Below are 27,363 nucleotides of genomic sequence, written 5' to 3'. Positions count from 1 at the left end.
TCTTTATCCATACATGAAAAGGGTTTCATATAACATATAAGGGAAAAACAAAGTCTTCTTGTCTACTTATACATACAAATAAATGCATAGTTATTGTAAGCATCTGAAGAGCAGATCCTGTTCTGCTCTGATCCGCTAAAACTTATTGTCAATGGCTACAATGTCAAAAGAATTCTTCCCAAATTAAATCATAAACTTGATAAAACACAGTTCAACTTTTCTAAAAAAAAAATATAAGATACAACATTATAGGAAATATTTTGGAATATGATGACAAAAGGTTATTCAGATGTTAGGTTTTAAAATCATTATTTAACAGAAAAAAATACCTATTTTTCATGAAGCAAAGGGAGACTGAGATCATCTGGATTTCAGCCCCTGCTCGTTACTCACATGGAAGTTAGAACCTGCCAATCACGAAAAGGTTCTTCTCTTTTACCTTTTAGACAGCAATAAACTTGCCAATCAGATACCCACCTTTTATAATTTACATCCCTGTGCCAAACACTGCCTTCTCCTTACAATCTTCTTTCTAATTAAAATAAAGGATGGGGAGCTGGCTCAGCAGCTAAGAGTACAGGCAGCTCTTCCAGAGGACTGAGGTTCAGTTCCCAGTCCATATGGTGGCTTACAACCAACTGTAACTCCAGTCACAGGGAATTTGACACCCTCTTCTGGCCTCTGCAGGTGCCTCTATGTGGTACACAGACATACATAAAAGCAAAACACTCATCTTTTTTTAAAAAATGATAGATCATAGAGGGTGACAAATAGTCTGCCCTACCTATTCCTAACCTCCTGGAATTAAATAAAATTACATCAAATAAAGGCACTGGTTCTGTGACACAGTGACGTCACAGAAAGGGGAAATGGAACCAGAAAAGTAACCAGGAATGCCCAAGCAACTAGAACAAACAAGGTCATTATCATCGCCCTCTTCCTCGATGTTATTTAGGTCCTTTTCTCTACCTTTAACTCAGATTTCACTTCTTTTTTAACTCGGCTACACACATTTAACACAAGCATACTCACTCACTTGACTGTTTTGAGCATGTTCTGAGGAAAAACGCGCTTTATTACTTGATGTGCTGGGGATGAGCCTGCCTGATACATACTAGACATTCCTGTATTCCTTTCTTTCATCCACTCAGTAGAATATATCTAAAGACAATTAAGTCATGAGGCTTGCTGGCTTGTTTTAAGAGAGATGATCTGAGTTGCTCAGATTGGCCTCCTGTGCTAAAGCAACCCTATCTTACTGAGTACCTGGCACTACAGATTCACGCCACCATGCCCAGCTATAGACTTATAAACTTTTCTTTAAAACATCCTTTGAAAAAAAGAAATTGTGGTACACAAATCCTAGTGCTCAGGAGATAAAAGTAGGTGGATCTCTGTGAGTTTAAGGCCAGCTTGGACTATACATATTGAAATCCTATCTCAAACAGGTGAACAATAACAAAAAATACTTATTGAGGATCCTAGCTACTCCTCTGTCCTATTCCTAGAGATTTCCAGTTCTCAAAAGTAAGAGGCCTTTTCTCCATAAATACACCCAACCATTCCGTTATCTGTTGCTTAACAACAGTCTCCTCTCACTTCACTTATCTTGAGCATTTCTAGCATCCCTTCCCCAGCACTCCTGCATACACCATATACAATAGTCTAATGTTAATGCTACTTATATACCATACTGTTCTCTCATTTACAGCATTCAGTAAAGCTTAGTTCATCTGTAGACTTGTGCCCCATCACCAGTTTTAGAACATTTTGTCACTCCCTCAAATAAACCCACATGCTCATCAGAAGCAACTCCCTACTTCCCAATCCATACCTCACCAGCAACAATCTACTTTTCATCCCATAGATTCACTTATTCTGTCCATTTCATTACGTGGCATCACATACTATGTAGCCTTTTGTGACTACTTTCAATGTCATAAATTTTACCTATGGTTCTCATTTGTTTCTAGTGTATACAACTTATTTGCCCTCTAGGTTTATGCTCACTGAAAGAAAAAGAGTATTTAGGATCACCTTCAATACCTTTTATAAAGTACTTGAAAAACAACTATTGAAAATGAGTAAATAGATTTCTTTCACTATAGTTATTTTTTTATTTTTTAATCTCATTGATCTTACTCCCTGAATATTGGCATGTTACTTTTTACTATGAACTATTTTATTTTTCTATACATAAAGTTAATAACCCTCCACAATTAAGGGAACATCAGAAAGAGGAAGAAGAAAGAATTTAAAGAGCAGGAGACTGGGGGAAAGTGTTGTGAAACTCCATCTTCTGGACATGCCCGTTCCAAACTCATGAACTCATAGCAAACATGATTCCTGTACAAGATGGATCTGTGAACTCCACCATGGACGCTGGAAGGGTTCAGGAGGATGTACTTTTTAGAAATTATTGGTATGTAGTCATTGCTGGGGAAGGGAGGGCCATTTTTTTCAGTGGTAAAGCCACTGTTAAGTTGCCAATGCTACAGCAAATAGCAGCCACTTATGCTCATGCAAGAAACTTGATTAAATTCAGTGGGTCACATCATCAAAACAAAAACAGATCTAAACACATGAAAATAAAAGGGAAGTTGCTGGGGAAAGGAGGTTTAACAGAAGTGGGAGGGATGAGATCAACTGGGGTGAAAGTAACTAAATATAGTGTTAGAGAGAGACTCGTGTGTGTGTGTGTGTGTGTGTGTGTGTGTGTGTGTGTGTGTATGTGTGTGTGTGTGTGTGTGTGTGTGTGTAAAACTTTTGGGTAATTTTCAAAATTTTAGATAAAAGACTGACAGAATTCCAGAGCAATGGTGGGCTATACCTTTAATCCCAGCACTTGGGAGGCAGAGGCACAAGCCTGTTCTACAGAGCAAGTTCCAGAACAGACAGAGCTACACAGAAAAACTGTCTCGAAAAACCAAAGGGATAGGGGAAAGACTGACAGAGAATGTCTCTGCTCCTCTTCAATACTTAGGCCTTCTGTTGTTGTTGTTGTTGTTGTTGTTGTTGCTAAAAGCAGTAAGGTTAAAGGGTCAAGTAACAGATAAAGGCAGACCTATCAGAATTACACCAGACTTCTCACCAGAGACTGAAGATCCTGGGTAGATGTCATAAAGACACTAAGAGAACACAAATGCCAGCCCAGGTTACTATACTTAGCAAAATTCAATTAACATAAATGGAGAAATCAAGATATCCCATGACAAAAAAAAATTTACACAATATCTTTCCACAAATCCAAACCTACAAAGGATAAAAGATGGAAAACTCCAACACAAGGAGGGAAACTACACCCTAGAAAAAGCAGGAAAGTAATCTTCTTCAACAATCACCAAAGAAGATAGCCATACAAACATAATTCCACCTCTAACAACAAAAATAACAGGAAGCAACAGTAACTTTCTTTAATATCTCTTAGCATCAATGGACTCAATTCTCCAATAAAAAGACATAGACTAACAGACTGGATACATAAACAGGACCCAGTATTTTGCTGCATACAAGAAACGCACCTCAATGACAAAGATAGACACTACATCAGAGTAAAGGGCTGGAAAACAATTTTCCAAGCAAATGGTCCCAAGAAACAAGCTGGAATAGCCATTTTAATATCAATTAAAATCAACTTTCAACCAAAAGTTATCAAAAAAAATAAGGAAGGACACTTCACACTCGTCAAAGGAAAACTCTACCAAGATGAACTCTCAATTCTGAACATCTATGCTCCAAATGCAAGAGCACCCAATTCATAAAAGAAACTTTACTAAAGTTCAAAGCACACATTGCACTTCATACAATAATAGTGGGAGACTTCAACACCTCACTCTCATCAATGGACAGATCGTGGAAACAGAAACTAAACAGGGATACAGTGAAACTAACAGAAGTTATGAACCAAATGGATTTAACAGATATCTATAGAACATTTCATCTTAAAACAAAAGAATATACCTTCTTCTCAGCATCTCATAGTACCTTCTCCAAAATTGACCATATAATTGGTCACAAAACAGGCCTTAACAGATACAAGAAGATTGAAATAATCCCATGCATCCTATCAGATAACCACAGACTAAGGCTAGTCTTCAATAACAACAAAAACAACAGAAAGCCCACACACACATGGAAGCAGAACAACATTCAACTCAATGATAACTTGGTCAAGGAAGAAATAAAGAAAGAAATTAAAGACTTTTTAGAATTTAATGAAAATGAAGGCACAACATGCCAAAACTTATGGGACACAATGAAAGCAGTGCTAAGAGGAAAACTCATAGCTCTAAGTGCCTCCAAAAAGAAACTGCTGAGAGCACACACTAGCAACTTGACAACACATCTGAAATTTCTAGAACAAAAAGAAGCAAATACACCCAAGAGAAGTAGACAATAGGAAATAATCAAACTCAGAACTGAAATCAACCAAGTAGAAACAAAAAGAACTATACAAAAAAATCAACAAAACCAGGAGCTGGTTCTTTGAGAAAATCAACAAGATAAATAAACCCTTAGCCAGACTAATCAGACGACACAGAGACAGTATCCAAATTAACAAAATCAGAAATGAAAAGGGAGACATAACAACAGAAACTGAGGAAATTCAAAACACCATCACATCCTACTACAAAAGCCTATACTCAACAAAACTGGAAAATCTGGATGAAATAGACAATTTTCTAGACAGATACCAGGTATCAAAGTTAAATCAAGATCATATAAACCATCTAAACAGTCCCATAACCCCTAAAGAAATAGAAGCAGTCATTAAAAGTCTCCCAACCAAAAAAAGCTCAGGACCAGATGGGTTTAGTATAGAACTCTATCAGACCTTCAAAGAAGACCTAATACCAATACTCTTTAAACTATCCCACAAAATAGAAACAGAAGGCACACTACCCAATTCGTTCTATGAAGCCACAATTATGCTTATACCCAAACAAAGACCCAACAAAGAAAGAGAGCTTCAGACCAATTTCCCTTATGAATATTAATGCAAAAATACTCAATAAAATTCTCACAAACTGAATCCAAGAACACATCAAAACAATCATCCATCGTGATCAAGTAAGCTTCATCCCAGGGATGCAGGGAGGGTCAATATATGGAAAGTCACCAACTGCCACACCCCCTCCAGTAGTGACTCGAGTGACAGGCCCAAAAGCTTGGATGCATTCCCAGGGTGAAAAATTCACAGAAACTTAGTCTCCTGGAACCGTGGCATCCTGTAAAACAAATGCTCCAAATCTGTCCTTGCTTTAGTCAGTGAACAGATCTGTGTGCTTTCCTTCAATATTGTTTTATTTTAAGTGCCTCTAAGGACTGATTTTGACATATAAATTTACAATGGCCTAGGGGGAAGATGGACTATACAATAGACTAGAATTGGAACTATGGCAAGGGCATGAAGCCCTGGCCCCTGGCTTCTAAGATTAAACTGGCCTTAGGTGGTGCTGCTTTTGATCCCAGTAGTTAACATTAATTTTTATCCCAGTTGGTTCCTGTTAGCTTTTATGTATGCATTCTTCTGTTTTGTTGTAAAAGTAATTTTGCATCAGATAACTTCATTGTACCTTGGATGACCTTAATGTATCACTTAACTTCCTTGTCTCCTTCTGTAATATAAACCTGATGCTCGCTTTGAGAAATTATATTCAGATACAACACTCCCTTGTATTCACATCTGTTTGTCACTTTTTCACAGACTCCCTGCCCACCTGTACCAGGACCCTGATTCTCCCATGGATTGAGGGGCCAACTGAGTCCAATCTGGGGCAATCAATGTAATCCACTATATAAACAAACACAAAGACAAAAACCACATGATCATCTCATTAGATGCTGAGAAAGCATCTGACAAAATTCAACACCCCTTCATGGTAAAAGTCTTGGAAAGATCAGGAATTCAAGGCCCATACCTAAACATAGTAAAAGCAACATACAGCAAACCAATAGCCAATGAAAGATCCTGACAGAATGTAAAAGGACACAGAAGCCCTGAAATTGGCAAGATAGACGTCAGTGTTAGCAGAACTAGCTTCACTGATTTAGAAAAATAGAGGTGCACAATGCTCTGGCCACTCCTTGAACCTGTGTGTCTGCCAATGTTTTGACCATTCCTTGACCCATGTGTGTGCCCACTGATGAAGCCCATTGCCAGGTGTTTGTGATATTGGTTGCTGAGAAAGAGTCAGAAAATCTCCCCAGCAACCACAGCCCGGCCAATCCTGAGTTGCTACACCTGCACCAGACTCTTTCCCATACCCATTTCTTGAGAATAGACATTGTTTAGATCTGGAAATTCCCTACTCCCCCCCCCCTTCTCCTTTCTCCCCTGAGGGCCTATAAAAACTGGGACCTCTTTCCTCTTGAGGTCGACTCCTCTACCCCTGCATGGGATATGAGTTGTCCCCAGAGCTCTGGCTTTCCCCAAATAAAGCCTCATGCAACAAGCTTGGTCTATCGTGAGTTCTTGGGTGTCTGATATTGTCCTGAGGCCTGAGCGAGGGGCTCCTCTCGGAGTCTTTCACCAACATCAAACTAAATGGAAACTTGAAACAATTCCACTAAAATCGGGGACTAGACAGGCTGCCCACTTTCTCCCTACCTATTCAATATAGTACTTGAAGTCCTAACCAGAACAATTAGACAATAAAAGGAGGTCAAAGGGATACAAATTAGAAAGAAAAAAGTCAAAATTTCACTATTTGCAGATGATATAATAGTACATATAAGTGACCCTAAAAATTCCACCAGAGAACTCCTAAACCTGATAAACAACTTCAGCCAAGTGGCTGGATATAAAATTAACTCAAACAAATCAGTAGCCTTCCTCTAACAGGCTGAGAAAGAAATAGGGAAACGACACCCTTCATGATAGTCCCAAGTAATATAAAATACCTTGATGTGACTTTAACCAAGCAAGTGAAAGATCGTACGACAAGAACTTCAAGTCTCTGAAGAAAGAAAGATCTCAGATCTCCCCTGCTCATGGATTGGCAGGATTAATAAAATAAAAATGGCCATCTTGCCGAAAGCAATCTACAGATTCAATGTAATTCCCATCAAAATTCTAACTCAATTCTTCATAGTGAGAAAGAGCAATTTGCAAATTTATTTGAAATAACAAAAAAAAAAAAACCCCAGGAGAACAAAAACTATTTTCAACAATAAAAGAACTTCTAGGGGAATCACCATCCCTGACCTCAAGCTGTATTACAGAGCAAAAATAGTGATAAAAACTGCATGGTATTGGTACAGAGACAAGCAGGTAGATCAATGGAATAGAATTGAAGATCCAGAAATGAACCCACACACCTATGGTCACTTGATCTTTGACAAAGGAGCTAAAACCATCCAATAAAAAAAAGACAGCATTTTGTTGTTGTTGTTGTTGTTTTGCTTTTGGTTTTTAGTTTTTGGTTTTTTGAGACAGGGTTTCTCTGTATAGCCCTGGCTGTCCTGGAACTCACTTTGTAGACCAGGCTGGCCTCAAGCTCAGAAATCCACCTGTCTCTGCCTTCCAAGTGCTGGGATTAAAGGTGCGTGCCACCACGCCCAGCCCAGCATTTTCAACAAGTGGTGCTGGTTCAATGAACAGTCAGAATGTAGAAGAAATGCAAATTGATCCATTTTTATCTGCTTGTACAAAGCTCAAGTCTAAGTGGATTAAGAACCTCCATATAAAACCAGATACAGTGAAACTAATAGAAAAGAAAGAAGGGAAGAGTCTCGAATACCTGGGCACAGGGGAAAAAAAATTCATGAACAGAACACCAATGGCTTATGCTCTAAGATCAACAATAGACAAACGGGACCTCATAAAATTGCAAAGCTTCTGTAAGGCAAAGGACACTGTCAATAGGACAAAATGGCAACCAACAGATTGGGAAAAGATCTTTACCAATCCTATATTGAATAGAAAGCTAATATCCAATATATACAAAGAATTCAAGAAGTTAGACTCCAGAGAACCAAATAACCCTATTAAAAATGGGGTACAGAGCTAAACAGAGAATTCTCAACTGAGGAATATCGAATATCAGAGAAGCACCCTAAAGAAATGTTCAGATGTTTCCTGTTTCCTCTTTTACTGAGACCCCCCAACATGGGCCATGTTCACACCAAGACTGTGAAGAAGGCGGCCTGGGTCATCATCGAGAAGTATCACACACACCTGGGTAATGACTTCTACACTGACAAGCATGTGTACAAGGAGATCACCATTATCCCCAGCAAGAAACTTCAGAGCAAGATAGCTGGCTATGTCAGGCATCTGACGAAGCGGCTTCAGAGAAGTCCTGTGAGAGCTATCTCAATCAAGCTGCAGGAAGAAGAGAGAGAGGAGAGCTGATTACGTTCCTGAGGTCTCAGCCCTACATCAGGAGATCATTGAGGTAGATCCCGACACCAAGGAGATGCTGAAGCTTCTGGACTTGGGCAGTCTCTCTAATCTTCAGGTCACTCAACCTACGGTAGGGCATAAATTTCAAAACACCATGTGGAGCTGTTTAATCTGTTATGCCATATTTTCAATAAAGCAGAAAAAAAGAAAAGAAATATTCAACATCCTTAGTCATCAGGGAAATGCAAACCAAAATAACCCTGAAATTCCATCTCACACCAGTCAGAATGGCTAAGATCAAAACCTCAGGTGGCAGCAGATGCTGGTGAGGATGTGGAGAAAGAGAAACACTCCTCCATTGTTGGTGGGATTGCAAGCTTGTACAACCACTCTGGAAATCAGTCTGGCAGTTCCTCAGAAAATTGGACATAGTAACACCTGAGGACCTAGCTATACCACTCCTGGGCACATACCCAAAAGATGCTCCAACATATAACAAGGATACATGCTTCACTATGTTCATATCAACTTTATTTATAGTAGCCAGAAGCTGGAAAGAACCCAAATGTCTCTCAACAGAGGAATGGATACAGAAAGTGTGGTACATTTACACAATAGAGTACTACTCAGCTATTAAAAACAATGACTTCATGAAATTCTTAGGCAAATGGATGGAACTAGAAAATATCCTGAGTGAGGTAACCAACTCACAAATGAACACACATGGTATGCACTCACTGATAAGTGGATATTAGCACAAAAGCTTGGAATACCCAAAATACAATTCACAGACCACATAAAGCTCAAGAAGGAAGACCACAGTGTAGATGCTTCGGTCCTTCTTGGAAAGGGGGGAACAAAATACTGATGGAAGGAAATACAGAGACAAAGTGTGGAGCAGAGAACGAAGGAAAGACCATCCAGAGACTGCCCTACCTGGGGATCCATCCCATATAGTCACCAAACCCAGACACTATTGTGGATGCCAAGAAGTACTTGCTGAAAGGAGCCTGTCTCCTGAGAAGCTCTGCCAGAGTCTGACAAATACAGAGGTGGATGCTCACAGCCAACCATTGGACTGAGCACAGGGTCCCCAGTGGAGGAGTTGGAGAAAGGACTGAAGGAGCTCAAGGAGTTTGCAACCCCATAGAAAGAAAAACAATATCAACCTACCAGACACCCCCCACCCAGAGCTCCCAGGGACTAAAACACCAACCTAAGTGTACACATGGAGAGACCGATGGCTCCAGCTGCATATATAGCAGAGGATGGCCTTGTCAGGCATCAGTGGGAGGAGAGGCCCTTGATCCTGTGAAGACTCAATAGATGCCCCAGTGTAGGGAAATGCCAGGACAGGAGGTGGAAGTGGGTGAGTAGGTGGGGGAACACCCTCATAGAAGCAGGGTATGGAATAGGGGGTTCCTGGGAGAAAACTGGGAAAGGGATATAACATTTGAAATGAAGCTGTCTAGTATGAGGCTATGCCAGTGCCTGGAAAATACAGAAGTGGATGCTCACAGTCATCTATAGGATGGAACACAGGGCCCTCAATGGAGAAGCTAGAGAAAGTACCCAAGGAGCTAAAGGGGCCTGCAACCCTATAGGTGGAAAAACAATATGAACTAACCAGTACCCCCAGAGCTCATGTCTCTTGCTGCATATGTAGCAGAAGATGGCCTAGGCTGCCATCATTGGGAAGAGAGGCCCCTAGGTCTTGCAAACTTTATATGCCCCAGTACAGGGGAACGCCAGGGCCAAAAAGTGGGAGTGAGTGGGTAGGGGAGCAGGGTGGGGGGAGGGTATAGGGAACTTTCGGGATAGCATTTGATATGTATATAAAGAAAATATCTAATTAAAAGAAGAAAATAAGATAAAAAATTCAGGTGACAGCAGTTGCTGGCGAGGATGTGGAGAAAGAGGAACACTCCTCCATTGTTGGTGGGATTGCAAGCTTATACAACCACTCTGGAAATCAGTCTGGCGGTTCCTCAGAAAATTGGACATAGTACTACCGGAGGATCCAGCAATACCTCTCCTGGGCATATATCCAGAAGATGTCCCAACCGGTAAAAAGGACACATGCTCCACTATGTTCATAGCAGCCCTATTTATAATAGCCAGAAGCTGGAAAGAACCCAGATGTCCCTCAACAGAGGAATGGATACAGAAATTATGGTACATTTACACAATGGAGTACTACTCAGCTATTAAAAAGAATGAATTTATGAAATTCCTAGCCAAATGGATGGACCTGGAGGGCATCATCTTGAGTGAAGTAACACAATCACAAAAGAACTCACACAATATGTATTCACTGATAAGTGGATATTAGCCCAAAACTTAGGATACCCAAGATTTAAGATACAATTTGCTAAACGCATGAAACTCAAGAAGAATGAAGACCAAAGTGTGGACACTGTGCACCTTCTCAGAATTGGGAACAAAACACCCAGGGAAGGAGTTACAGAGACAAAGTTCGTAGCGGTGATGAAAGGATGGACCATTTAGAGACTGCCGTACCCAGGGATCCATCCCATAATCAACTTCTAAACGCTGACACCATTGCATACACTAGCAAGATTTTGCTGAAAGGACCCAAATATAGCTGTCTCTTGTGAGACGATGCTGGGGCCTAGCAAACACAGGAGTGGATGTTCACAGTCAGCTATTGGATGTATCACAGGGCTCCCAATGGAGAAGCTAGAGTAAGTACCCAAGGAGCTAAAGGGATCTGCAACCCTATTGTTGGAACAACATGATGTACTAACTAGAACCCCGGATCTCTTGTCTCTAGCTGCATATGTATCGAAAGATGGCCTAGTCGGCCATCAATGGAAAGAGAGGCCCATTGGACTTGCAAACTTTATATGCCCCAATATAGGGGAATGCCAGGGCCAAAAGAATGGGAATGGGTGGATAGGGAAGTGGGGGGGCGCTATGGGGGACTTTTGGGATAGCATTGGAAACGTAATTGAGGAAAATATGTAATAAAAATATTAAAAAAAAAAAAAGAAGAAAATATCCAAAAAAAAAAAAAAAGAATATACTATGCATCACATACCTGTATAGGCAATGAGAATATAATATTAAAATAAGTCAGGTCCTTGTTCATAGAGCTCTTGTTGTAAAGACACATAATAATCAAGGCACAATAAACAAAAATAGTTATAGATATGAATGGAAAGAATAAAACAGGTTGTAATACTAGAGAAAGTGGAGATGGACCATCCCAGTATCCCAGAAACTGTTAAGTGATAGTTATTCTTATAGTTCTGTGGCTCTGTGTGTGTGTGTGTGTGTGTGTGTGTGTGTGTGTCTGTGTGTGTCTCTCTTTCTCTGTGTGTGTGTGTGTCTCTGTGTGTGTGTGTGTGTGTCTCTCTCTCTCTTTCACACACACACACACACACACACACACACACACACGACCTACACATAACAAACCTTAGCCTGGTTAAGATTTTATCCCGCCGGGCGTGGTGGCGCACGCCTTTAATCCCAGCACTCAGGAGGCAGAGGCAGGCGGATTTCCGAGTTCGAGGCCAGCCTGGTCTACAAAGTGAGTTCCAGGAGAGCCAGGGCTACACAGAGAAACCCTGTCTCGAAAAACCAAAAAAAAAAAAAAAAAAAAGATTTTATCCCAGGCTCACATGCTTTGAACCCTGTTCCCCAGCTGGTGACACTATTTTGGGAGGCTGTAGAAGCTGTCACAGGCTGAGCCGAGCAGAAAGAAGCAGGTTACTTAGATAGGCCCCTGTGAGTAAGTAAATTACCCTGGCTTCTTCCTGCTATCCTCTCTGTTTCACAGCCACTGACCAAGCAGCTTCTGCCACAGTGCCTTCCCCAAAACAATGGACTGAAATCATTGCACAAATACACTTTTCTTCTCTGTCCTTCCACAGCAACAAGAAAAGTAACTAGTGAAATGCTTAGGAAATTAAAAATACCTTACAAGTCTATGAAACTCTAGGGCTAAGTCCTGATTCAGTGGTATAGTAAATTCCTAGCATGTATAAAGCCCTGAATTAGATCTGTTATAATAGACATTTTAAAAATCTAATTATAATATGGCTAACTTCCATAATTTCACTAAGATTGATAAATTTTAGATAATTATACTTAAAGTATAATTCTTTGATTAAAAGGTAATCATAACTTAAATCAATTTAAATTTAACCTGTGATTTATATTGATAAGCTTTAAGAATAGCATTTGTTTTGATTTTTCTAAATACAGTAAAAAAAATTAAGTTGTCTTGCATTGAATCAGTAAAACTTTTATACTTTTTGATAAATTAGTTGTTTAAAACACTTTATGTCCTCTTTACTACATCTGATAAGTTTTATTCTAGGCACAAATTTCCTGATCTGATATTTATGTTTGTTTGTTTGTTTGTTTACTTATTTACTTACTTACTTACTTAAAGACAGTGTCTCACTATGTAGCCACAGCTGGCCTTGGAGCTCACTGTGTAGAGCAGGCTGGACTCACACTCAGAGCCTGCTTGCCTCTGCCTCTACCTCTGCCTCCCAGCCCTGCCTGCTGGACTCTCTGTTGAGCTCACTGTCACTCCTTTCTTCACATTACCACTTCACTTCTGGGTATGGGATATTTTACCTTCAAAAGCCTGAAATAGGCATGTGTGAACAAATGTATCTTTCCATAACACTATTATCACTGTAAATAAGTAAACTAGTTCAACTGAGATGAGTCTCTCCATTGTGTGGTCCAGACTGGCCTCAAACTCACAGTTATCCTGGCCAGGTGATTATAGGCAAACTACCATACCCAGTCAAGGCTGGAGCTAAAGTAGTGGTCTTTTTTCCATTGTAGCCCAGTTCTTCCTCTTTCTCATGAATACTTCAAAATGATGACAAAAAAATTCATCACATGGAATTTCAGTTCATATGTCACAAATTTAAGCAAGTATACCTTATTTTATTTAAAATAAATTAGCAATTTTTTCTAAATTTTTGTTTAAGAAAAGAGATATAAGTCCTTTTAAATACGAAACTTGGTATACTATTCAAATCATGTCTGTAACTCAAAGAAAAATAACAAACTTAATGAGGAATGTAAAAAATAAAATAAAAAACAAGGAGAACCCATTAGTTTAAAGATACAAGGAGCAGCCAAAGATGACAAACATGCCTGAAATTCAAAACACAGTGGGCGAGGGAGTAGGCACGAAACACATAAATCGGTGTTTTGAATTCTCTTTCTCTGTGGGTATAATTGTACCTTATTTTCTTATAATGATTTATTGAGGTAAATATTCTGTATGGTTTAACAGCTAGGGCTTCAAAGTGTCAGGCACAAGCTCTCCTTTATTCATGAGGCAGCTGAGGATTGGGATGCGAATTCACTTCTGTATTCTGGGACTTGGCAAAGTTTGTTTTAAGGTCCTTATAAAGAATTCATGTTGATGCAGTCTATTCAAATGTGAAAAACACTGTGCTGTAATGAGTGAAATAGAAAACCTTTACAGTAATTCTGCAGAAAAAAGTAAATAAACTGAAGTAAGAAACACAGAATTACTTTCAGCAAAGTACAGAATGCCCCTGCGTTAATCTTAATGTACCTTTTCAGGTTTAGGAGATGCCTACAATCCCATCACTGGGTGGCAGCTAAACTGGGGAGTGAATTTAATATTAAGACAAAAAAGAAAATTATCAGAATTGGAATAAACCTTAGTAATAGTCACCTGAAAATCTTCTGGGATGATTTCCAATATGCACAGGCTGCTGTTCTGGGACCAAAGTCTATCCAGAAGCAACTAGTAAGAACAACGCATGCCAGATAGAAACTTCTTAGTTTTGAAAGGGGAAATAAGTAATTTACCAGATACATTTGCTTTTAAAGTCCCATGCCAATAGAAGTTAGACACGGACACCTAAGACAGAGAGACTTTAGTCATCAGTCTGCTTGTCTAAGCCAAGCCTTTATGTAAGAAATTCATAAGTTCTGCTAGGAAATATGTATACCTTAAATATACAACCTATAAGAACAGTAGCTCCTGGTGCATCCATACTCCTACCTATAGGCCACAGTAACACAGTGATTCTAGGACCCAAGTTGATTACCAGCACCCATGGTGGTCAACTCACAAATGCCTCTAAATGCAACTGCAAGGAATGTGATGCCTTCTTCTAGTCTATCACCTACACTCGCACGGGCATACTCACACAGAGATAGACACATACACAGTTAAAAACTGAAAGTAATTTAAAAAAAAAACTACATTTTAATGGGATTTTTTCTTGTCTAGAAAGATGTGTTGTGCTTTTGGTCAGTTGAATGAAAGAGAACTAATAAATGGCATTTTTATTATACAAGACAAGAATAGATAAACTGATAGATGACAAATAGATAATAGATAGATAGATAGATGATAGATAAATAGATAGATAGATAGATCAATAATAGAGTAAAAATAATTTTCTAAAAATATTGCCTGCTAGATAGTATGCATTAAATTATAATTTAATTTATAAGAGTCTAGGATAGTTATGCAAGGAGCAGATTATCAGTACATTAGACCTTAAATTAAATAACTTAAAATTAGTAACTTAAAATGGCCCTGGAGAAGTTTTTAATCACTATTCAGATGATCTCATCCCTCCCAGAATAATAGCTATTTTGTTAACATATAACACAATATTAATAAATATAAGGCTTGATGCTTTGACATTACTTTCAGCCAAAGCACACAGCACTATACTTAACACAGTTTCTAGTGAGAGCCGCTCATCTGAAAAGCACGTGTGTCACAGTTCATGTTTAAATTATACGCTGCCCCTCCCCTTGCTTTCCATTGTCGATATGAAATGAAGAGGCAGCACCGTAACTGTACTGGCTAATTTTGTGTCAACTTACACAGCTGGAGTTATCACAGAGAAAGGAGCTTCAGTTGGGGAAGTGCCTCCATGAGATCCAGCTGTGGGGTATTTTCTGAATTAGTGATCAAGCAGGGAAGGCCCCTTGTGGGTGGGACCATTTCTGGACTGGTAGTCTTGGGTTCTATAAGAGAGCAGGCTGAGCAAACTAGGGGAGGCAAGCCAGTAAAGAACATCCCTCCATGGCCTCTGCATCAGCTCCTGCTTCCTGACCTGCTTGAGTTCCAGTCCTGTCTTCTTTGGTGATGAACAGCAGCATGGAAGTGTAAGCCAAATAAACCTTTTCCTCCCCAACTTGCTTCTTGGCCATGATGTTTGTGCAGGAATAGAAACCCTGACTAAGACAGTAACCAACTCTGAACGTAGTTTTCTGGCTATGACTTTAAGTTCAAATGAAGGCAAGACAATAATGGGTCTCCAAACGGAAAGACGAGTTGGAGAAAATAGTACAGAAAGAAGACTGTGCCTTCTTGCACCTTCTAAAGCCAAAACTCACCATACTCATCCTCCCCTTCCATCTCCGGCTGTCAGCTCTCTGCTTCCTCTCATAAGAACAATTAAAATACGTGATTGATGCACAGTTCGCCTATAATCTACATTTAATTCACTTGCAAATGACATTTTACTTATATAACTTTGTTGTCATTATTCATCAAGTGTGTGTATACATGTGTGTGTTCGTGCCCAGACACATGTGCTACAGTGCATGTGTGGAAGTCAGAGAACAGTTTTTGAGAGTCAGTTCTCTCCTTCTACCTTGTAAGTCCCAGGGATCAAACTCAAGGTGTCAGACATGGTAGCATCATAAAGTGAGCCATCTTGCTTGTTCACCAATTTTTTCATGTGTCTTCTTTTGTTTTTTGAGGTAGGGTCTCACTATGTAGTTGAACTGACCTTTAACTCATGATCCTGCTATCTCCTGAGTGCCGGGATCATAGGTAAATACAACCATGCTCAGTCCAATATACATATATATGTGTGTATGTGTGTGTGTGTGTGTATATGTATATATATATACACACACATATATGTGTGTGTAAACATACATATATAATTATATATTGTATATATAATACATATGTGTGTCCTATATATTATACATAATACATATATTATATATAGTATATAAAACACACATATGTCCAATATATTATCTATTATATATAATATATATGATATATATTACTATAAAAATACTTTGAATACTCTGTCGTGTGTATACCCATAATTTTTATGCTAACTTTAAAATTAATTTTAAAATATAGTTTCGCTCTGGAGTTTTTGTGTTTTTTTGTTGTGGTTATAGGGATTCGACATAAGATCCTGAGCATGCTCAGCAAGTATTCCAGTGAGCTAAATCCTCAGCCTCAACACTATCTATCTTCTGGCTTTTCACAAAAACAGCAGAATTTGCAGAAAATCTCTGGTGACAATGCACAATCAGTTCAGTTTCAAAGGCATCACAAAGCTAGAACAGAAAGAAACTAGTATGAACCGTGCATCCTCCATTTGTCAGACAGTTCTGGCAAACAGCTCATTAATCCTCACAAGCGTGTGTGGGAAGGGGTTATCCCTTTTTCTGAAGATGATAAAACCAGAACATGGAAAAAGAAGAAAAAAACCCAAAACATCAGAACATGGTGGCTTAAAATGAAGTGTTGCCTGTTATACAACTAGTAAGCATCAGAGAACCAGAATTCAAACCAGATGCTGCCAAATCCATCTCTGCAATCTAACTAGTTATCAGCAATCAGTGCCACCAACTACCACTTGCTTCATGTCTGCTCACCTCTCTTAGCCTCCAAGGACTGTACTCTCTTGTTCATTCTACCCTCACCTAGAGCCACCTATCTCTTAGCTCCATCACTGAATCTGTCTCTTCTCTCTGTTAGGTTCTAATGTCCCTGAGGTGCAGGCCAGAGCACCTCAGGGCACCTTTTGTTTCCTGCATAACTTCATCCACTATCTTGGCTTTAATACACACCTATTTAGAATACATCACTCCCTTGTCCCTAAGAATAACAACATTTGGGGAAACAATACAAAAATAGATATATTATAAGATACAGTGTTGTTATCTGATTGAAATCCTGTTTTGTTGATTATCTATTCCCTGTGTTAACTAATATGAACTCAAATTTGACTATTGTCTACATCTGTTATTCAAAGCAGAAACTCAGGAGTCAGCCTTTGCTTCACTTCTATCATCTCCAATATCCTTTAAAATAAACTTTCTTGGAGAAATAAGATTTTGTTCCTAAAATATGTACTTACATTTTCCTATAGACAGCTTAACTCTTTAAAATTGAAACAAAATGTAAAATGTGAGCAACTGTTAAAGTAAGCAATAAACTTGTGTGATAACTGATGCTTGTAATTTCAGCACACAAGAGGCTGAGGCACAAGGAACACCCAGAGTTTCAGGCCAGGCTATCCTATATAGAGCACAGAGGGAGGAAGTAAAGGAAAAGCAAAGAGAGAAAGGAGGGGAAAGAGAGAGGTAATGGAGGGATGGAAGGACGGAGGGAGGAAGAGAAGGAGGGAGATAAAACGGATAAAATAGGAAGAGGAGAGTTGCTCTTGCAGAGGAGTGAGGATTGATTCCCATTACTTACATGGCAGCTCACAACTATCTATGATTCCATTCCAGGAACTGATACCCTCTTCAGATCTCAGAACACGACACCACACCATAGACATGCAGGTAAAACACTCAGTCACATAAAATAATGAAGTTTTTTGGTTTTTTTTTTTTTGGTTTTTCAAGAATAAAGTAAATTTTAAAAGCAATAATAAAATATGAAATTTTTTTACTTTTAGCATTGTAACAGTATTCATTCCTAAAAATGGTAAATATTTCAGCTATACTATAGTTCTGTTTATGTATGTTTTCCTTTTTTTTGGTTTTTCGAGACAAGGTTTTTCTCTGTGTAGCCCTGGCTGTCCTGGAACTCATTCTGTAGACCAGGCTGGCCTCGAACTCAGAAATCCACCTGCCTGTGCCTCCCAAGTGCTGGGATTAAAGGTGTGCGCCACTGAACAATAAACTTAATTGTATACAGTTGCTCTAGAAAAAAAATATTGCTTCCATGAACCTTTTTATTTGACAGATTTCCCATTTATCCTATGATTACTAAATTTTCCAAGTTCCTTTTGTCAAGTTCATTGTTTTGCCCCATAAAAACCTGATGGTTTTCTATATGCCCCATGGTTACTTACCAGCAGCTCTGCATGGTGTATTCTTTCATTTTCTTTGGGCCTTTTTGCCCACCAGACATGGATCTTCCTATTGCTCATTCTAATATTCAGATTAGCTTTGAATATTCTGGACTTCTATCATCTTCAAAGCTCTAAGTTGAAAACTGTTGTTCAGAATCTGTCGAGAAAGCCCTGTTAGAAAAGTTTCAAAAAAGTGGCATTTAGTACTGGAGTCCAGAGCACTTTCCTGCTCATTTTAGAAACTCAAAATCCTATGTAAACCTGACTAACTGCCCATTGTTAGTGTCCATCTGGATGGAATGCTACTGAAAGCATGCTCAGCAGTAAGTCACAGCTACCTTGTACAGCACAGAGCACTCCCATCCTATCACAAGAAGCCCAAACCTCTGCTGGCTAATACGGTGCCCAACGGCCACCTGTAACTTTTGGGTACTGGAAATATGACTACTTTAACTGAGATGTGCTGTCATATTAAAATAATACCAGATTGTTGAAGAAAAGATGGTATCTCACTAGTTGTATTGATTATGATTACATCTAATTATGATTATTATGCTTCTACTATTTTAGGAATATTGGGTCTTCTAAAACTTACATTAACATTAATTTACCTGTTCTCTTTTACTTTTTAAAAAGACTCAATCTATTTTTACTTCTCTCTCTCTCTCTCTCTCTCTGTGTGTGTGTGTGTGTGTGTGTGTGTGTTGTGGCCAAGGAGGCTAGAGGAGGGCATCAGCTCCCCTGGAGCTGGAATTACGGGGCCTGTGAGCTGTACAACCTGCGTATTAGAAAAACCAGGACAGTATGTGCTCTTAACCACCAAGCTATCTCTCCAGCCCCATCTTTTTACTTTCCATAGTATAGCTATAGAAAATTTTGAATTATATTATGACTCATATTTGTGACATTATATCACTATCTCCATAATAAATGGGATTTTAAAAATTAGCTTTGTGGTGTCTTATTTTCCTTGAAGAAACAGCTTATGATTAATATGTTGTTGTGGATAGTCTAAACAAAGCAAAATTCATAGTAAAACTTACAGTTTCAGTAAGAATTAGGAGTTGAAAAGAATACACAAGGCCGGGAGATGGTGGCACACGCCTTTAATCCCAGCACTTGGGAGGCACAGGCAGGCGAATTTCTGAGTTCAAGGCCAGCCTGGTCTACAAAGTGAGTTCCAGGACAGCCAAGGCTACACAGAGAAACCCTGTCTCGAAAAACCAAAAAAAAAAAAAAAAAAAAAGAAAGAAAGAAAGAAAAGAAAGAATACACAATATCTCTCTGCTCAAAGTAGAAAACACAACACATTAAAAAAAAAAACTCTAACAGTGAAAGGAAATAAAATATTATTCTGAGCCAGGTTGTGATGACACACACCATAAGTTCCAGCACTCGGGAGGCAGAAGCAGGCTGATCTCTGAGTTTGAAGCCAGCCTGTTATACAGAGAGATTTCCAGGACAGCCAGGGCTATACCAAAAAAAAAAAAAAAAACACAACCCTATCTCAGAAAACAAAATTATTCGGCTAAGAAAGTAAATAATATCAAAACAATAGTTTGATTTTAAAGTCTTACTTTTTTTTCTAACTACACATTCTCTGAAAGAACAAAAATCAGCTCCTATCAATCATATTAGTTGTAAGGAATTCAGAAAACAAATATATATGTGCATATGTATATATGCACATATATATTAAAACAGACATTATCAAGCTAATATATCTACATATTCATTTCTTCTTCAAACGTTTTACTATAACAGACATAAAAAATCTGATCTAATTATACAAGCTAAGCAAAAGAGAAAGAGTATAAAAAGATTCAGATGCTTTGGAAAACCAATTAGGATTATTTTCTATATCTAAGCATAATTAGTCCCCAGTGCATATATATGTAAAATATACAAGTCTCTGTAGTTGGATAGTTCATGACAGTGACAAACTAAAAACAACTCATCTTATACTGTATGGTTGTAGTGAAGACATATAGCAGATGATGACTCAGAAACAGGATGAGGCAGATGCTACCGAATATGAACAGGAATGGTCCATAAAGAATACTGTTAGAGAAGATACTTTGTAGAAAACCATACATGCTGTACTAGTTAAATGAAACTCAAATAACGAGAAAGTTAATGTATGATCTTCACAGAAGGTGAACAACCAGGAAAGACTGCTTAAGTAAAAACAAAACAAAAAACTAAACTACAAATTTAGCACTTACACTGCACTGCAGGATTTTTAAAGCTTATAATTTAAGTACTGCTTAAATTATAGGTGGACTTGGATATTCTCTGAAATCTTGATGGTTTACAATGCTAAAAAAGAGAAGGGGAAAAAAAGAAAGAAAAGAACAAACAAAACTCCCTATGTAGACCGAGCAGAGTAAACTCGAACTCAGAGGTGCACCTGTCTCTTCCCCGAGTGCTGGGGGCAGAGATGTGCTTGCTGCCACCAGGCTTGTGTTGTCTTCATTTTGCTTGTTTGTTTTTCATGTAGCGGAACTGAATCCAGGAATTTAAACACTCTGGGGAAGGACCTATCACTGAAGTTTCTCTCTGCCTCAATTACCAGTTCTTCTCTCAGTATTAAAAACAAAAAAATGAATAGGGGCTGGAGTGATAACTTACGCATTGAGAGTACTGACTCTACCCTTCCGGAGGACCCAGGTTCAGTTCTCAGCACACACATGGTGTCTCACAACTGTCTAACTCACAAATGTGGTACTCAGGCATATATGCAGGCAAAATATCAGTACTCCTAAAATAATAAATAAAAATTTTAAAATAATAAATAAATCATAAAACAAAAAAGGAAAGTCCTGTAGTCTGTAAAGAACTTTACAAGAACCACAATTTCATGCCCTTGATCAACTTCTAAAAACTTGCTGTTGAAAGGGACAGGGCATTGTTTGGTTAAATAGGGCATCAGGAAGGAGTGTCAATATTCAGCCTGGCTTTGCAGCTTGTTTACAAACAATTTAGGAGCAGCAAGAGGTGTGGTTCCTGCAGGAAAACCATGTGTCTGTTGGTACCACTAGCTCCTGACAGCGTTCTGCCAAGGACATAATCATTTCTCTTTTCCCTTACTTTCAAATATGGCCATGTTCCCTCTTTTGTTCCATTTCCCCCCATTTATAGTAGTTCAGAAATGTATAATAAGCTGAGTAGCATCCTTTATGTCTGGTCTTTTTCAGTTGAATTTTCTTCCCCTACCTTCTTCCTACTATTTTCTTTGGGGGTGGGGAGATGAAACAGAGTTCTAAGGAAAGGTTTTATAACGGGTTCAAAAGTATAAAAGCCATTTCAAGCTACAGACATTTGTAGCCTTTCTTTCCAGAGTCCCTGAAAGAGCTTTTTAAATGTTAAAAGCCCAGATAGGGCTGTCTGCCCACCCGCACTGACATTCCCGCTTTACTTCCTTTGTAGTATTGAGTTCTTCCTACCCTCAGCCCCCAATAACCTCGCCAGTCTTTAAAACAAAAAACAAAACAAAACAACAGTTTAGCAGCAACAACAATAAAGGAATTAATTCATTAAACTTTCAGGGGCAATTTCTAAGAGCCTGTATGAAGTGTGTGTCTTCTATAAAACTAAGATGCTCTAATTCTATGTTTGGGGATTTAGGATGTCAGTTTAGCATGCTTCATTTCGAAATGGAAAGTTATTACAGCAAAACATTTGTGGTCGTTTCTCCTCAGAAATTCTGAAATAAAAATCATCAAAAGCATGTTCAGCTCTATACTCTTAAATTTCAGAAAGAATGTCAATCAATATGTTCTGTGTTAGCCTAGCTTACAAGAGAATTACTTGTGTGCAAAATACAAAGTCTGAAAGATTGAAATTATAAATGCACTTCATGATTTCTTGATTTATTTTGCTAGTGAGCCCAGACTGGTCTCCAACTCATAATCCTCCTGCCTCAGCCTCCTGAGTGATGGGACTAAAGGTATGTGCCACCACACCTAGATCATGCTTTTAATTTTTATTTTTTAAAATATTTTAACTTATTTTCAAAACACATGTTTTTAATTCTGACACTTGGGAGGCAGGGGCAGTTCTTCAGTCCCTCCCTTCTGGCCAGCCTGGTTTGAGGCCAACCTGGTCTACATAGTGAATTCCAGGACAGCCAGGGCTACACTGAGAAACCCTGTCTAGAAAAAAAAAACAAAAACAAAACAAATAAACAAACAAAAACCCAAAAATACCAAAGCACATGTTTTATGTGTGATAAGGGAAAAAATAATTTTAAGGTATTTGCTCATGCACATATACACATGAACAAACAATGGTACTGTTTTATTATTTTTTTTTTCAGACATCATGAAAGAAGAGATCTTGAGAGGTAGGAAAACTTTTACTAAGGAAGGCAAGAGAATATCTGTGATTGAAGAGAAGGAAGGGACTGAAGAACTGGCTCAGCAATTAAGAGGACACACTTCTTAGCAGAAGACCCAAGGTGTGGTCGTCCTCCTCACTCCCAGCCCCAGATGACTCAACCACGTGTAGCCTCAGGGACCTGAACTCACATACATAAACTCAGTCAGACAGACAGACAGACAGACAGACACAGAAATACTTGATGAACAAATAAAATAGATTTTTAAAACTTGTTTTAAAGGCAGAAGATGTCTACTAGGGAAAGGAGGGGGACCAGCTGGAGTGGGTAGAGAGCAAGAATGGGGGTGTGGGAATATCAGTGAAAACAGTGTGCGCAAAAGTGTCACAGTGAGATTCATTAGTGTATGTAGGGCTTGGCGGGTGTTACTGCTGGCTTTGTTTTGTTTTGAGACAGGGTCTCCCTACATAGCTCAGGAAGTTTGGACTGTCCTGAAACTATGTAGACCAGGCTTGCCTCAAACTCACAGAAATTCACCTGCCTCTGCCTTCCAGGTGTTGGGATGAAAGCTGTGTGCCAGCATGTGTGTTGATCTTTGAAAACTAAAAAGAAACAAAGCACATTATGACCCCTAGCTTACTAACGGCACAGTACTAGAAGTCAGATGAGGCTGGGGAGGTGGCTCAGATGCCAAGAGTCCATACTACTACTGCAAGGATGCACGTTCAGTTCCTAGCACCTGCCTCATAACCAACTGTAAGCGCCGTTCTAAGGGAAACCCCACACCTTTAGCCTCTTCCAGCAACTGCATTAACATGCACTTACCCCCACATAGATGATGATGACGACAGTGGTGATGATGATGATGCTCTTTTTAAAATCCAGAGGCACATCTGTAACTGGGAGGAGAGGAATGGTGGGGGATGGTGGAATAACTGGAATATTTTTCTGAGAGTTTCAATTTAAAATTGAACTTGAATCAGGCGTGGTGGTACATGCCTATAATCTCAAACTTAATAAGCCTGAAACAAGAGGATGAGGCATTTGAGGCCTGCCTGAGCTTTAGACCATGTCTCAAAACATATAAATTATTAATTAAAATTTGAACTTGGCCTTTGGGGTGTGTCAGGGGTGTCAGACTCTAGCAGAGCTTATAAATATTTCTCAGAAGAACACACACAGCCAACAGGTAGATGAGGAAATGCTCACCATCACTAACCATTAGAGAAGAAGAACAACAACTAAAAATAATCAGAGTAGTGTGCCTCAATCCAGAAAAAACTAGTATTGAATATATATATTACTATCGAGGATGAAGAGGAAAGATGAAGTTCACACACTACTAATGGATGAATATTGGCACAACCACTATAGCAAACAGCATGAAGGTTTTTTAGAAAATTAAAAATAGAACTATCATATGATACACAGCAATCATCCAACTGGTATGTATACAAAGGAAATGAAGGCACTGTGTTGAAGAGACATCTGTGCTCCCATTTTTAACGCAGCATTATTTATATAATAGCCAAGAAATGGAAGCAAGCTAAGCATCAATCAATGATGAACAGATGACATAGTATATATACACAACATTCAGCCTTACAAAGGAACGGAGTCCTGTCATGTGTGCCATTATGCACGGAACTGGAGAGCACCAACGGGAATAAATGAGAAACAGAAAGACAAGTCCTGAGTGATTCATTCATTCACACGGAGATTATTTAAAAGTGGACCTCATGGGAGTGGAGAGTGTTTACCAGAGGATAAGGAGAAAACTGAGAAAAATATAGAGGGCAAGTTGGTGAATAGGTACTAAGTTAAAGTTAAATACGGGGAAGAAGTTCTGTTGTAGGCAAAAGCCAGGTAAGACTACACACATCTGTAATCCCAACACTGGGGGAGGTCGGGGCTGAGATAGGAAAACCATGAGTTCAATGACACAATGTACTACGTAGAATTCCAGGCCAAGCTGGATTAATGAGACCTTGTTTCCAAACATCAGGAAAAATAAAAGATAGGAGAAAGAATTTTGAATGTTTTCACTATTAAAAAAATGTACCTGGGGCTGGCAAGATGGCTCAGCAGGTAAGAGCACTGACTGCTTTTCTGAAGGTCCTGAGTTCAAATCCCAGCAACCACATAGTGGCTCACAGCCACCAGAAATGAGATCTGATGCCCTCTTCTGGAGCTAAATGTACTTACGTATATAAATAAATCTTTGGGCCGGAATGAACAGGGACAGAGAGAGCAGAGTTGATCAGAGCCAGCAGAGGTCTCCCCCCAAAAATTCAATTCCCAACAACCACATGAAGGCTCACAACCATCTGTACAGCTACAGTGTACTCATAAAATAAATAAATAAATAAATCTTTAAAAAAAAAAAAAGTACCTGAAGAGTTAGGTATTTCTTCAGAAGCACACACTCATCTAGAATAAAATAATTCTTAGCGACTCTGTCCCTCGACATTCAGCACTCCCAGACTGTAATTCTGTAATCACTTTTGCTCATTTCTATCTTTGGCAAATTGTCTTGATGTATATGGCTAATCGGTGTACTGAACTGAAACTGTTACAATTAAAATTTAAATTGCTTGAATGCAGAAAATATGTTCCTTATGTACCCACTGAAAGTGTTTGGTAAAATTTAAGGATTAGCAGAGGATATCGAAGGTAGTACAAACTTAAGACATTCACTAACCATCCTGTGGCACTGTGCTAGAAAACAAACAAAACGTGAAGCTGGAATGGTCTTGTACTAGAGGCGGTATTTAATAGCTCCAGCGATGGCTTCTTGCTAACGAGGGAGAGTGTTTCTAAGTCTCTGTGTCATCACAGATTGCTGCTACTGTACACTTTCATCTTCACATCTAGCTTTCTGAACATGAGCTGAGTCAAGTCTGTTCAAATGATACAGTAGGTTATTCTGAGGTTTGATTTGCTCGATGATGTTTTAGGATAACTTGAAGACATGGCCATCCAGATGTGCCACAAATCTGGTGAATAAAAAGCACATTATTAACCCATTAAAATTTCCTGGACTTTTATCTATTACTAAAGTTAAAAATATTTAGTAGCTACTAACCTTAATAATAATCCTCTTCATCTTAGAGTCACTTAGCTATCTTTTTTTTTTAAAGATTTATTTATTTATATGTAAGTACACTGTAGCTGTCTTCAGACACTCCAGAAGAGAGAGTCAGATCTCTTTACGGATGGTTGTGAGCCACCATGTGGTTGCTGGGATTTGAACTCCGGACCTTCGGAAGAGCAGTCGGGTGCTCTTACCCACTGAGCCATCTCACCAGCCCCTCACTTAGCTATCTTTAAGTAGCTACTGGGCCATCTTATTTTGTCAGTAACATGGCTAAGAGTTCTAAATTGTGCTTCTTACAATTTTTCAAATCTATTTGAAGTGAATTATAATCATCTTACTTTGTTACTTAGATGGAATTCCATTGTAATTGCATTTTTAAAAGTTAAATAAAAACTAAGTAGGGTCATGAAGTTAGTAGGTAAAATATTTTCATTTTAGTGACTAAGCAACCACTTCTAAAAATATTTTCCTCATTGGTTTTTTCCTTTATTGTGGTTTAACACAGAAATAACAGATTAGTTTGTGCTTTGGTTAGGCTTATTAAATATGGCTCTAACTGTATTTTTATATAATTTATTTAAAAGCTATTCTCTGCTTCAAAAATAAAGGAATTAGATCTATGACTGCATAAATTAAGAAACTGTCTTCCCAGTGTGCAAAGTTCTAAGTCCTGATGTTTGGGGTGGGGGTGGGGGGTGTGCTGTTTTAATTTTTTTTATTTTTTATTTTTCTTTTGAGAGGAGGTCTCACTATAGCCTAGGCTGACCAACCACACATTACTTAGGAGAGGATGATCTTGAATTTCTGATCTTCCTTCACCACCTCCCAGACACTAGGTTTACAGGCATAGTCAGGCTTCACTTTGGGCAGTTCTATCAATGACTGGTTCATCCTCATCTGAAATGCAGTTCAACTAGAGTAACTGCTGAGCACAGACACTGACAGGTATTTCATAGACCACTCGGTATGGGGACTTAAGACTAGCCATGTACTGTCGTCATACTATTTGTTTATACTTGAAAAAAAAAATCTTTTTAAAAATCAAGGCTGGAAGGCTTCAGAATGAGTAAGGGCAAGAAAGTCATCCTGACAGTATGCCAGGTTCACCTGTGGCTGCAAATTCAGCTATAACATACAGACGTTTATCTTCAGTATCAGAACACTGGACTACAAGATCTTGCAGGAAGCTTAGTTGGGGCTGGAAAAGGAGCAGGGAAATGAGGGAAATAGAAACAGGATTGCAAATGGGAAGGGCAGGGAATGTATCCATCCTAAGGGGGCGGGGGTGGGGTGGTCTCTTGCAACTAGACTGTGGAGACAGTTGCAACAGGTTGGGGGTGCTACTGTACTGTAACTTTAAAGGGGTTTATTATATAGGAAACTTACCCCCCACCACCCCAAGAAAAATAATAAAGTTACAGGATTTTTTGGCAGACAGACTTCAGTCGATGAAGTTTCAAATAATATC

General features: G+C 38.8%; 1 protein-coding gene and 1 pseudogene across 1 annotated transcript in view; one reads left to right on the top strand and one right to left on the bottom strand.

Annotated features, from left to right (window-relative positions):
* The window catches only part of Sox6 (SRY-box transcription factor 6), a 592,637-nt gene extending 574,031 nt beyond the window's left edge, over positions 1–18,606 (bottom strand). Inside the window, exon 1 of the mRNA XM_085841377.1 lies at positions 18,460–18,606. The gene's annotated coding sequence lies outside the window, so the exon portion shown is untranslated. The remainder of the gene's footprint in view (positions 1–18,459) is intronic.
* On the top strand, positions 8,111–8,517 carry LOC110299384 (small ribosomal subunit protein eS17 pseudogene; annotated as a pseudogene).
* Positions 18,607–27,363: the final 8,757 nt, after the last annotated feature.

Source organism: Mus caroli, unplaced genomic scaffold (assembly GCF_978045245.1).
Source record: "Mus caroli unplaced genomic scaffold, Mus_caroli_1 scaffold_8, whole genome shotgun sequence".
Taxonomy (NCBI): domain Eukaryota; kingdom Metazoa; phylum Chordata; class Mammalia; order Rodentia; family Muridae; genus Mus; species Mus caroli.
The sequence above is the reverse complement of the archived record's forward strand: the minus strand, read 5'-3'. Positions and strand labels throughout refer to the sequence as shown.